The sequence below is a fragment of the Eubalaena glacialis genome, chromosome 4 (genome assembly GCF_028564815.1).
Source record: "Eubalaena glacialis isolate mEubGla1 chromosome 4, mEubGla1.1.hap2.+ XY, whole genome shotgun sequence".
Classification (NCBI taxonomy): Eukaryota; Metazoa; Chordata; class Mammalia; order Artiodactyla; family Balaenidae; genus Eubalaena; species Eubalaena glacialis.
Window position 1 is genome coordinate 14,128,001 of NC_083719.1, and position 12,030 is coordinate 14,140,030.

Here is a 12,030-nt window from a genome sequence, read left to right on the forward strand (position 1 = left end):
ACAATCAAGTTAAGAAAGAAATTCAGTGAATTAAAAGATCTATGATATGCTCAGTGAACATGTCTTTCTCTTTGCAAAGAAATAATTTGGAGATGGAAAGAGAAGATAAATTTGCAGATCAGTTGTCTGTGATCCTCTTGAAAGAGGTTAAGGTGATGATTGGACTTTTTTCCCAAAATCTGATGCTGAAGATTCCAAAGTGAAGCAAAATTAAGTGTGAGTGGAGGAAGGAAAAGTACAATCATAATAGCCCTTCTCTTCCAGGGAGACAGTGAAGCAAGCTAATAGCATTCAGGGGTTAAAAATAATTCCATTCACCATCTGCCCACACATTCTATATGACAGATGGAGATCTAATTTTTTTTTTTTTTTTGAAACTTACTACATTAAAAAATACTTCAGAAACATCTACCCAAACAGTGGATTAAAACTTGATTAAGAAATAAATAATTGAAGCACCAAACGCTCATTGAAAGATGAGATGTTATGTGGTGATGCCTTCCCATCGAAACAAAGCCCTTTGGGTTTAGCAAAATGTTTTCTGCTGAATGAAACTACTAAATATTTTAATTTTCAATTTGTAAGGGAAAATTATTTACTCTCACTCACAGGTCTGTTTTAACCCCAGAGTTACAACAGCTGGGAAAATGCGTTTGTAAGATGCCTAAACCAGAGCCCAGTCTTGGGTTCCTGGGAACCAGCTTCAGAGATGGAAGGTCTCATGCAGGGGCTTTTGGGGGGAGGTGCTCTCAGATACCCGCCATGAGGGCTGAAGGAGACAGGATGGGGCGCAGGGAGAAGCTGAGCTGGGATGCAGCTGCGGAAGAAGCCTCAGCAAATACCACAGAGAGACAGGAAGTGGCCATGGCCCTTCAGAGGCCCCAGTGGAGGCAAGGGTGCCAGGCCTTTGTATCCTCACAGAGGCCCATCTCCGGATGCCACTGGAACTTGGCTGTAACCTTGACAAAGGTAGCACCCTTTGGCCAAGGGCCATTCCTGAGTGAGACTCACTGGTGAGTGCCTTTGCAGAGGTCAGAGCCAAGTCTTCTGACTGCTTGGGCAATGAATGCTTTCGTCCCGAAGGGCAGACCCCTAGATCCATTACAGTTCACCCCTCGAGCCCTCCAAATCCAATTCCTTCGTAGAGTAATTTCGTCCCATTTCGTCTGGATGATCTCTTTTTCTGGGGAAACTTATAAGCGGAAGGTTATTGGGATGTACTACAGGAGCCCCTGCTACTACAGCTGGTACCGCCGTCTCCCTCTTCAACTCTCCTTTCTAGTCCCCCCACCCTCAGACAGCACTACGGCTAGTCAGGGTGGCTTACCTGGTGGGCTGACCCAGATTCTCATCCCTGAGGGCTCTGAGCCCTAGGTCACCTTGAGGACATGCCTGTGGTGCTAAATGGCCAAATTCAACCCATAGCTATGGTACTTGCTCACTTACCTTCAAACTTCGGCGAGGGAGTACCAAGGAACAGCCTAGTGAATCACTGTGTGTGAACGTGGCTATAACTAGGCAGCAGCTATAGCTTCAAGTTTAATGGAATTCTTGCCATGTCCCTTGATGGAAGCATTCTCCCTCTGAAAACCAGGGCCCGGGAGACTAAATGTGCAGTGACAAGGAACACAAATTCCCCAAGCAGGTCATCGAGAATAATGTTTAACTGGGTCAGGACTACTTCCAATCCTTGTTTTATGGACCAATCAATTCCACCTATTGGGAGCACAGCACTATATAACGGGCGTTGATTTAATGCCAACCCATCCTCACGGGGCATCATCTCCAGGCTGTCACCTTAGCTGTGTTTTCCAAAGTCTCTGTTGGGCAGGAGGCTTCTGGGTGGTGTGGTTTGGTGTAGGTAGCAACTGGTTGCTATAAAATGGGATTCTTGGTCCAGGGTTACATCATGTACAATCCCATGCCAGTTTATCAAATACTCCATAAACTCATGGATGGCAGGGCTGACTGAATCCTTTAGGCAGGAAAGGCAAAGCAGTTTCTTGGAATATGTGTCAATTCTGGTCTAGATACTTCATTGTCACTTGCAGATTGAAAGGGATCCCATGCAATCAAGTTGCTAACAAGTAACTGCTTGGTCTCCTCAGGGGAGGATGCTGTATGGGGGCCTCAGTGTTGGATTCTGTGTTGGCAGTTTGGATATTTAGCAGTGGTAATAGATACACTAAGTCTGTTCTCAATTATCAGGATCCTGGTTTTAAATGGGGCAGAGTGTTGAATTAAATGGGGGCATGATGGGACCACTACCCTTGCAGTGTTGAGTGGTTAAGGTGACTGACAGATATTCCTGCCATTCCCCCCGAATGTGATACTGTTTTTTATCTACTCTCTCAACCGTAGTGGGAAAGTCTCAGGGTCCTCCATGTGGCCTTCAATGGCACTACAATAGCTCACTCTACAAACAGAAGAAGTAATGAAGAGATTCTGTCAACTACTAAGGACATCCATTTACTGATACATTCAGAGACTGAACAAATGATCACCAGATGGGTCCCTGGAGCCAAAGAACCCACCGTGAACAAGGCTGGGCCTGGATATCCTACTACCTACCCCTCATAAGACCCAAGGTTAGTAAAGAGCCATGATGAAACATAAACATCTCTGAATATCAGTGGAGATTGTCTTGCCCAAGAGTCCCTGAAATATCTGGGAAACCACTGCAGAGTTATCCAAGGAAATGGTCACAGACCTTTAGGTAAAGACCAGGGACATTATTACCACAGGCACTTGCCTTGGTACAGCAGGATCCTTCCTCAAACCAGCCTTTCCTTTAGGCAACATTTTAGGGGTTGAAGGACTGGCTCAGGTCTGGAAATTGGCTGTGACTTTTCAGTGGGGGGGTTTGTTAGTTTTATCCTTGTTAGCCACCCCTCTACCTGCCCTTAACAACACCAGGTTCTATTGGTCATCTCCATGGCTCTCTGTGAGTGAGGGTCCCCTTGCCACTCTCATAATAATTGCATTCTCTTTCCTTTCAATGTTTCAGTTCTGCCACTTGACCCCTATCAATCTGGGATCTTATCGTCCTCTTTGTTCTCAGGGATCCCAGTTCTATATCAGCATCTTCTATAGCATCAGCCCTGCCTGCAGAGGACAGTCTCATTGAGATTCTCAGGGAAGAGGATGCCCCTCTCACCAGCTCATTCCTTACAGCTTTGGTAAATGGACTGTCCTCTGGGTACCCCTAAGAAACACAGTGAACTGGTGGATTTTCCAGTCGTACAGAGTATATCCACCCTAGCGTGCCTGCTTCTTGGAGAATTTCGATCTCTTTCTCCAGTGTCTGCCAAGGCGTTGCTCACATATCTCCTCCACTTAGCGTGGTCATTGTTTTCCTAAGCTTCCAAGAGCCAACCAAGAGAGTGTTAAACCCTATATGTCAGGAGAGTTCTTTCGTGTGGAGAAACTCTCCTTTATCCAGCCTCCTTAATCCAGGCCCTTCAGAATTCAATCCCATAAGTACTCTTCCACTCCTGCTAGTATTTGTTGGCTAGGACCTTCATCTTCTTTAGTGTATTTTCTCTTTACTCCCTTATCAGGACCAGCACTTCTCCTGCTGGGTTTTATTATGACTTGACTCTAGTTCAGAGGTCAGCAAACTCTCCCTATAAAGAGTCAGTAAATAGTAGTAAATGTTTTAGGCTCTGTTGCAACTATTCAAGTCTCTTACTGTGGCATGAAAGCAGCCATAGACAATATGTAACTGAATGGGCATAGCTGTGTTTCAATAAAACTTTATGTCCAAAAAAGCAGACTACAGGCTGGACTTGACCCATAGGCTGTAGTTGCTGATCCCCATTCTAGATAGTGCCCCTAACTCCATCCCTAGTGTCGAGGGATGGAGTTAGGGGCGGACCCTGAGTTGGGAGCATGTTGTCTTATGCTGCTGATGAAGAGGCTTCTGCCTCATCTTCAAGCAAGGGGGCAGAGCTAGTTTTTCATAGGGAAGAGTAGGCCCAGAGGGTTCAAGGGCATTTGACGATTCGAGATATTTAATAGTGCATGAACACAGATGTCTGCATCCCAAGTCTCAGCATCTCATTTATTCCCGGATAGGGCCTTGACCTTGGCATAGCAGACTTGCTGGGGTTGAAAATTCAAACTTCTCTGGAGCTCTGCTGGCCTTCCAATTAAGTCCAAGGTTGAATTCTGGCATTTTTTTCTGCCTCTGGCTGCAGGAGGTGAGAGTCTCTTTATAACCTTCCATAGCCCTTTGGCTTTCACACTTCGACTTAGATTGGTGATTAATCACTCCAGCCTTTCACTGCCTTTCTGTAAGTCATTTTATAGCACTCAGCAACAACCATCCAATTCCACTGTCCCTACAATCACCACTTCCCTTGAATGTCTCAGATGCCCAGATCCTGCACCCATCTATGCATTCCCTCCCAGCTGTCTCGCCGCTAACAATTGCAGGGCTACAGCATGCTGGTGGGCTAACAGTACTCCACCCACCCCCAGAGATGGTGCCCTCCCTCATTGACTGCAGCCAGCTGGTGACCCAGCACCAGATCCCATGTAAGAGCCTCCTTCCTTGGGCCTTTCCTACCACCATTGCTTTTAGTTATTCTTCCCTGAAAACAAACTTTGAGATGGAGATTTACATTCAGGACTTTTTACTGGGGAGTGCTTTGGGGATCTATACCTATAAGCAAGTGAGAGAAAAAGGAATCCACATAGGGAGAAGTTGAACTATGATGCAGTTGCAATAAAGGCCTTAAGCAGTCCCATGGAAAGCTCTGGAGTTGGAAAAGCTGTCAGAGTTGTCCTGATCTAGGCAAGGGGACCAGCCACTGGATGCAGAGGGGGTGTGGCCTTGGGCGGGGCAGCTTCCTTCTGCTAAGGGCTGTTCCCGGAGAGGGGCTCATCAGTGAGGCATCAAAGGCCAGCTCTCCTGGCATGTGGGGGAACGAGTGCCTCAGTCCTGGAGGGGTGATTAGGCAGCACACCACAGCATCCACTACAACACAAATTTGAGTGGTCGAGTTGGTGTATCCACGGTAATGAAATTAGATAGGCATCCATGAGCCCAGGTTTACTGTCACACCCTCATTACCAGGGATCTTGGGAGAAGCCCTGGGTTCAGCTAAATGTTGTGATTGTAATTGTTGTTCCTAAAAGAATTCTAGATAATGAAGGCAATGAAGTATCAGTGGTTTACTGTCCATAGAAACATTAAAATCCACTTTTGAAGGGTAACATAACAAGAAGAAAGAAAGAAAGAAAGAGAGAGAGAGGGACAGAGAGAGAGAGAAGGGAGGAAGGAAGACAGCAAGGAAGGAAGGAAAGAAGGAAGGAAGGAAGGAAGGAAGGGAGATAAAAGGAGAAAAATCAAGTCCTCCCAACTCACTGCAGCAGCCATATCTACTTAAATAAAAATCAGTAGTTTAAAAAGTTAGCCTTTTAACAAATATTTGCTGCATTTTGACATGGTTGGGGAGGGGACATTTTAATACCACGATGCTGACAGCGGCAAACTTAAAGACGTCCAATATAATTTCAAATGTATAGATGTATTTAAGTAAGAATCAATGGAACAGAATCAATGGAACAGGCCAGCATTTACATTTTTGGCATGTACGATGTCCAAATAAATGAAATTTATTTCCCTCTAAACTCGGAATAATAATGTAGGTAGAGGCTTAAAAAATCATTTTAAATTATTTTTTCTTTGAAGCTGCAAATTATAAAATCCAAAAGAAAGCAATGGCTGAAGTGGTTTCTCAAGATCCCCAAGCTCTGTCATATATTTGTACAGTTTCAAATTCTGATGAATCCCTCAGACGTTTTCTTCCAAGTACCTGTAATCCTTTCATATTTTTCAACATTAATTCATAGTCAGAACTTTTATCTTCTAACAACTTCAGGGTTGATTTCTCCCTGAAATTCTGTAAATTAGAGATTATGAACCTGAAATAATCAGTTTGGGCTCTTGTTTACAGATGTTTTTTAATGTGGCCTTGTGTGTAATTTCTATCTTTATGAGTGTAGTAGGTAAAGGGTTTTATCGGTATATAAAACAGATCATCTCACCTTATCTTTATTCTTCAGGAAATTGGCCTCCTGGCTAAGGTGGATTTTCAACAAATGAAATATAAACTTTCTCTGCATTCATTAAATCATCTGTGACTGCCATTGGGTTCATTTTGAAACACACACATGCACACACATACATACTCTGCATGTCTAACTCCCTCACCCACCCAAATATAATAAACGTTTAGCCTTTTAATTACAGGCAACAGGCATGGACAGAAAGTCAGAGGCCACTGCTGCAAACCTGGGATCCTGTAAATCTGGTTGAAAGGCAAAAAGTAGCAAAGATCTTTCTGGATCCTGAGATGTCTGCTTCTTGGTCATGGAGTGGAGAGAATTGAATGAAATTGCACCAGCATGATCCTTAGCTTGGTGCTGGCACAGTAACATTTGGTAAAGCCCACAATCTGTCCAAAAATGCCCAGAGCTCTGAACACTGAATGATTTTTTGTAAATCATGTGGCATCAAAACCTGGCCTGAACAGACATGAGGCTACTTCTAGGCTTGGCGTGAGTGGAGTCGGTCCTCTCTAGAAATAGGAATGTGTGACCCTTCTCCTTCCTTTCCTCGCCATCACTGGCCAATCTGAAATAAAGGCTACCCTTTATAAAGGCATTCTCTGTGTGTCAGCACCTGTTCGGTACTTTGTCACCTAGCTTTTGGAATGGCTACAATGCCCCTGGAAGGGATCCATAACTAGCCCTATTTCAGATGAGGAATCTGAGACACAGAGAAACAAGTAACTTAGTGAAGGTCAAGAACCACCAGGTGCAGAACCTGGATGGCACCCCAGCCTCTGACCACACCGGTCCTGCTCCTACTACACTCCAGGCCCGGGTTTACGTGAGGACACTACTTCTTAAGGAAAGACATCTCCCCTGTGTACCGAAAGGCAGGAAAGTGTAGGGCAGTGGTTCTCAAAATGTGATCCAGGGACCCCGGCCTGTCACCAAGAACTTTTCAGGGGGTTTGCTATTTTTATAATAATATTAAGATGTTATTTTCCCTTTTCACTCTTGTTCTCCCATCAGGGTACAGGGAGTTTGCACCATCTACGTGATGTGTGTCGTACAGTAGACTGAGTGCAGGCGCAGAGAGGAAAATCCCATTGTCGCCTGTTCAGCTGGATGTGAAAGACACTTGAAAAGGGGTAAAATAAATTCACTCTTAACATTGCAGTATTTGAAGGAATTATACTTATTTTCTTAAAAATGTATTACTGTTAATATGTGATGATTTTAGTATTTTTAAAAGGATTCACATTTAAATTTTTTCCGTCTTAATTCTTAACACATTTTATATCAATAAAGACATCCAACAAACCCAAAAGCTCTTTCGAGTCCTCACTGCTTTGGACGAGTGTAAAGGGGTGTCAGTGCCTCAGTCTCCCCACTTGGATGAATGGGGATATTACCTACCACGCATAGTTGTTATGAGAACACAATGGTCTAACATCTAAAAGTGCACACAGCACTGCCTGGCCCATAGTAAGCTCTTTGTTTTAGCTTTTACTGTTATGAATTTTTACGTTATACATTTTTGTGTTTATATCATGAAAAACTCCCCCATGCTTCAAGATGAATAAAAAGAAGACACTACCAAATTATCCAAATAGATTTCATTCATTGAATTAGCAATAGGAAGGACATCTTGGAAGGAGAGTTATGCTTCAAGCATAAATGTTACGAGCGTTTCTGTTTACTGTCAATTTCATATTCCCATCGACCAGTACTAAGCATAATACAAATCTCTTCAGAAAAACTAAAATCCATCACTTTTATAAACAGAGTCTTGTTTTCCACATTTGCAGATGCTGGGCTTAGAAGATGGATGATCTTGGTCAGGACAACATGTCTGAGACACATTACCCAAGGTGAAAATGGTATTTGCTGATGCAATACCAAATGTGGTCATTAATAATAGAATATCATGAAGTAACATAATAATGAATGCCTTGGATTTAGAGGTCTTATTCAGTAGAATCAAAATTGTAGATTTCTTTAACAAATACAGATTTGATGTTTTAGTATAGTTAAACACTTTTAATATATTTGTAGGTCTATGCTAAATATAGGTGCATTCATTTCCTCCAAAGAAATGCATCATGTTTACTCAGAAAATAGTTTGTACTAAAAGGTCGTTTGAAGGAGTTGAAAAAAGTTTGACTTTGCTGAGTAGCATAGTGAGTATCAAGCCCAGTATGGAGATAATTGTTTTCCCTTGCTGTCAATTACTGACGTGTTCCACAGATGAGTCACATGACACCATCCCAAGCATCCAGGTTCTTGTATGTAACCCAGATGGGAGGGAAGAGGTGGGAGGTGGAAATTGATCTGGGTCAGTTCAATGTGTCACCAAAGTCTGAAATTCTATGACTCAAGCAGCACAGATGATAGCATAGTGATGTAGAGCAGCAAGACCCTGGCCAATTATGCTTGAGATTCCTGAGCTGTACAATGGGAATAATAATCATATCTACTTGATAAGGATGTTGTAAAGATTAAGTAACATAAGTAATGTATGTAAAGTCCTTGCCCTTGAAGTCATATTGACAGGAAAACTGCACCAAAAGTTGGCAAGTGGAAACCAAAATGCCAACTGTGCAAAACAGGTGATGGTATAATGGTAAAGTGTACTAGTCACTACTGCTTGTGTAAACCCAGTGGTGTAAAACAACTGTTTTATTATGCTCACGGCCTCCGTGGGCCAGCGATTTGGGGAAATCTCATTTGGGCAGTTTTTGGTTAGGATCTGTCGCATGGTTGTGGTCAGATGTCAGTGGATGCTGCCGTCATCTGAAGACTCGACTGGGCTGGGCGTGCAAGATGGTGACCTCCGATGCTGGCAGTTGGTGTTGGCCACTGACTGGAACCTCAGCTGGGACCGTCAACCAGAGCACCTACAGTGACCTTTCCCCATAACCTGGGCTTTTGTACAGCCTGACCTCCTTGAGGGAGTCAGACTTCTTACATGGTCAGCGGCCAAGGAAGCAAGGTGGAGCTGAATTGCATTATGTGACTGTCTGCGGAATCCGCAGCATCACTACTGCTGCATTTGATTGGTTATGAGCAAGTCAACTAAGGCCAGGCCAGCATCAAAGGAAGGGGAGATAGACCCTGCCTCTCCATGGGAACAGGGTCAAAGAATTAGCAGCATGTTGCAAAGCTGCCATACAAGGTTAATAACAAATATTCATTTTCAGTTTCTACTGTCTCTGACTGTCTCTGAAAGAATAAAAAAAGAGACAGAGTGAACATACTGACCTGAGAAATTCCCATATGATCGTAAGGCACTTTTTTCCTAACTTGTCCCCCAATCCTGCATAAAGAGAAGGATCTAGCCCACCTCAGTTTGAGAACAAGACCAAGAGGAAAGCTATGAACCAGAAATTTGACAATTGCATCTCCAACACTGTTGCATTATGACAGGTCACATTAGCATTACCCTGGGGTTTTACTCTATTAGATTATAAGCGAAGCTACTGTAGCAGAAACTCCACAACACAGTGGCTTCAGTTTATTTCACATAATAGCCCAGCCAGCTTGGGTCAGCAGGGCAGCCCTACTCCATGATGCCATGTAGAGACCCTGGTTCCGTTCACTCAATCACTCTGCTGTCCTCTGAGATGAGAGTGGCAACATGGGTGAAAGTGGCAACACCTCACCTCCAGGGAGCAGGGGAAAAAGAGGCAGAGTGTAAAAATGCTGCTTGTCTCCAAGTTGGAGACGACCTGTACTTAGATTGACTCCAACCTCTGCTCACAGCCATTGGCCCTAATTTAGTCACATGACCACACCTTGCTACCAGGGAGGCTGGGAAATATAGTCTGGCTGGGAAGCTCTGTGCCCAGGAAGATAGAGCAGATCTACAGAAGAACAGTCAGCCCCACAAATAATCAATAAATTATTATTCTAACATTGAAATGTTTGCAGCATTAACAAGCTAATCAAATCTTCCTAATCTCCATCAGTTTCAGTAGCATTAATAATTAACGTGCCAACTGCAAATGAGTCTAAATTAAATGACAGGTATTCTTCAATGCACTTATAAATTTCTCTAGGACTACAAGCAGTTCCCTTGCAAAAATGCCCGCTGGTTGAGTTGGAAACACAGCAATTATCTGGTCTCCTACAGATGAATTATTGTGAATTCCAAATTAATCATGTCCAATGGAATCTTAAGAGAGTTTTGAAAAATCTCAGACAGAGGAAAGCAACTTAAAATTAAGAATCCACAAATGACCAAAATTGGTTGAGGGCCAAATTCATTCACATTCTAGGCAAGAAAAGATATTTTATGTGGTAACATTTATGTTAACTATGTATGCATCATGTATGTAACATTAAAGGACATATTAAATTCCATGTGTTTCTCAATTTAGAACAAGATTCTCTCACAGCTGCTGCACATAGAAGGGACTTGAATAGATGTTTACAGCCCCACTGAGTGTGCTCCTTAGGATGAGATGCGGCTGAAAATTCTGTATGAACATGTGGAGACATTAAGAACGCTGGATCAGAAATCTCTGGCTTTTTGTTGTCTCCTTACAAAGGTTACTGAACTTCCCTAAATCTACTTTCTCATGTGTGAAATAGGAATGTGACCTACACTTCACAGTGGAGAAACAAACAATGGCACAATAAAGCACTTTGTACTCTGTAAAACAGAAATTCAGAGTCCACAAAGCAGGAAGAATACATCGAGTCATCATCTAGTCTGCAGATGGGTGGTGCAACCAATCAGCAAAGCTGCCTGGGGCTCTGGTAAAATACACAGAGAGGGAACGAGATTATATTCTCTCACTTTTGATCCCAGTCTTGATGTCTCAACCAAAGACAGATGAATCAACTTGCAAGGCCCATCTGATCCTGGGATTACTCCCAGGAGAAAAGAGTCCTCACAAGTCACCATCAGCCAGCTACAGCAGCCAGTGCTAACGTGGTCCTAATGCAGAAACTTTAATAGGATTACTTTGGTATCTACTGTCAGTTTAGACAACTAACTTTCTTACAGATAATAGGTGTTAGGAAGTATTGATAAGCATTAAACTAAAAATTTGGATTTAATAAAAATTTACTTCGGGGTTAATTTGGATAAATATTTAATTTAAAAAATGTGAATAGGGCTTCCCTGGTGGCGCAGTGGTTGAGAATCTGCCTGCTAATGCAGGGGACACGGGTTTGAGCCCTGGTCTGGGAAGATCCCACATGCCACGGAGCAACTAGGCCCGTGAGCCACAACTACTGAGCCGGCGCGTCTGGAGCCTGTGCTCCGCAACAAGAGAGGCCACGATAGTGAGAGGCCCGCGCACCACGATGAAGAGTGGCCCCCACTTGCCGCAACTAGAGAAAGCCCTCGCACAGAAACGAAGACCCAACACAGCCAAAAATAAATAAATAAATAAATATTTTTTTTAAATGTGAATAAATAATTGGAGAAAGAAAAAAGCACTATGTCAACAATATATTGTAAGTAGTGAAATTAAAAATGATCAAGTATGAAGTTAAGGATGGGAGCTTTTCCTTAGGCTCTAAGCTGGTAGTTTGACAGGTTCTGCCCCTTCTCCAATGTGATCAGCATGACATCAGGTCAAGAATATGCAGCCTTGAAGGGACCAAAGTGGGGAGACCTGGTAGCAAATTGCTGTGTGGGAATGGGCCAGGAAGCCCCAAGAATCCCAACTACAGAAGTCAGAGAGTGGGGCACAGTGCATCCAGAGGATGAAAAATAGACACACATCAAAGGAGAGAATGACAAGGAAATCCAGTATCAGACATTTCCCTACTTTCCTGAGCCACAAAGAAGTCCACCCTGCCAAACAAGCTCATTTCTCATGCTGTTTTGTTTCTTCAACTAGAGGAGTTGTTTAAATCTTTCTTTGCCTTCTTTCCCAAGTAGACTTTTACTCCAGAAAGGCAAATAAACTGAATTTTTTAAAGTTATGATGTGGATAGAGGTGACAGTGGATTGCT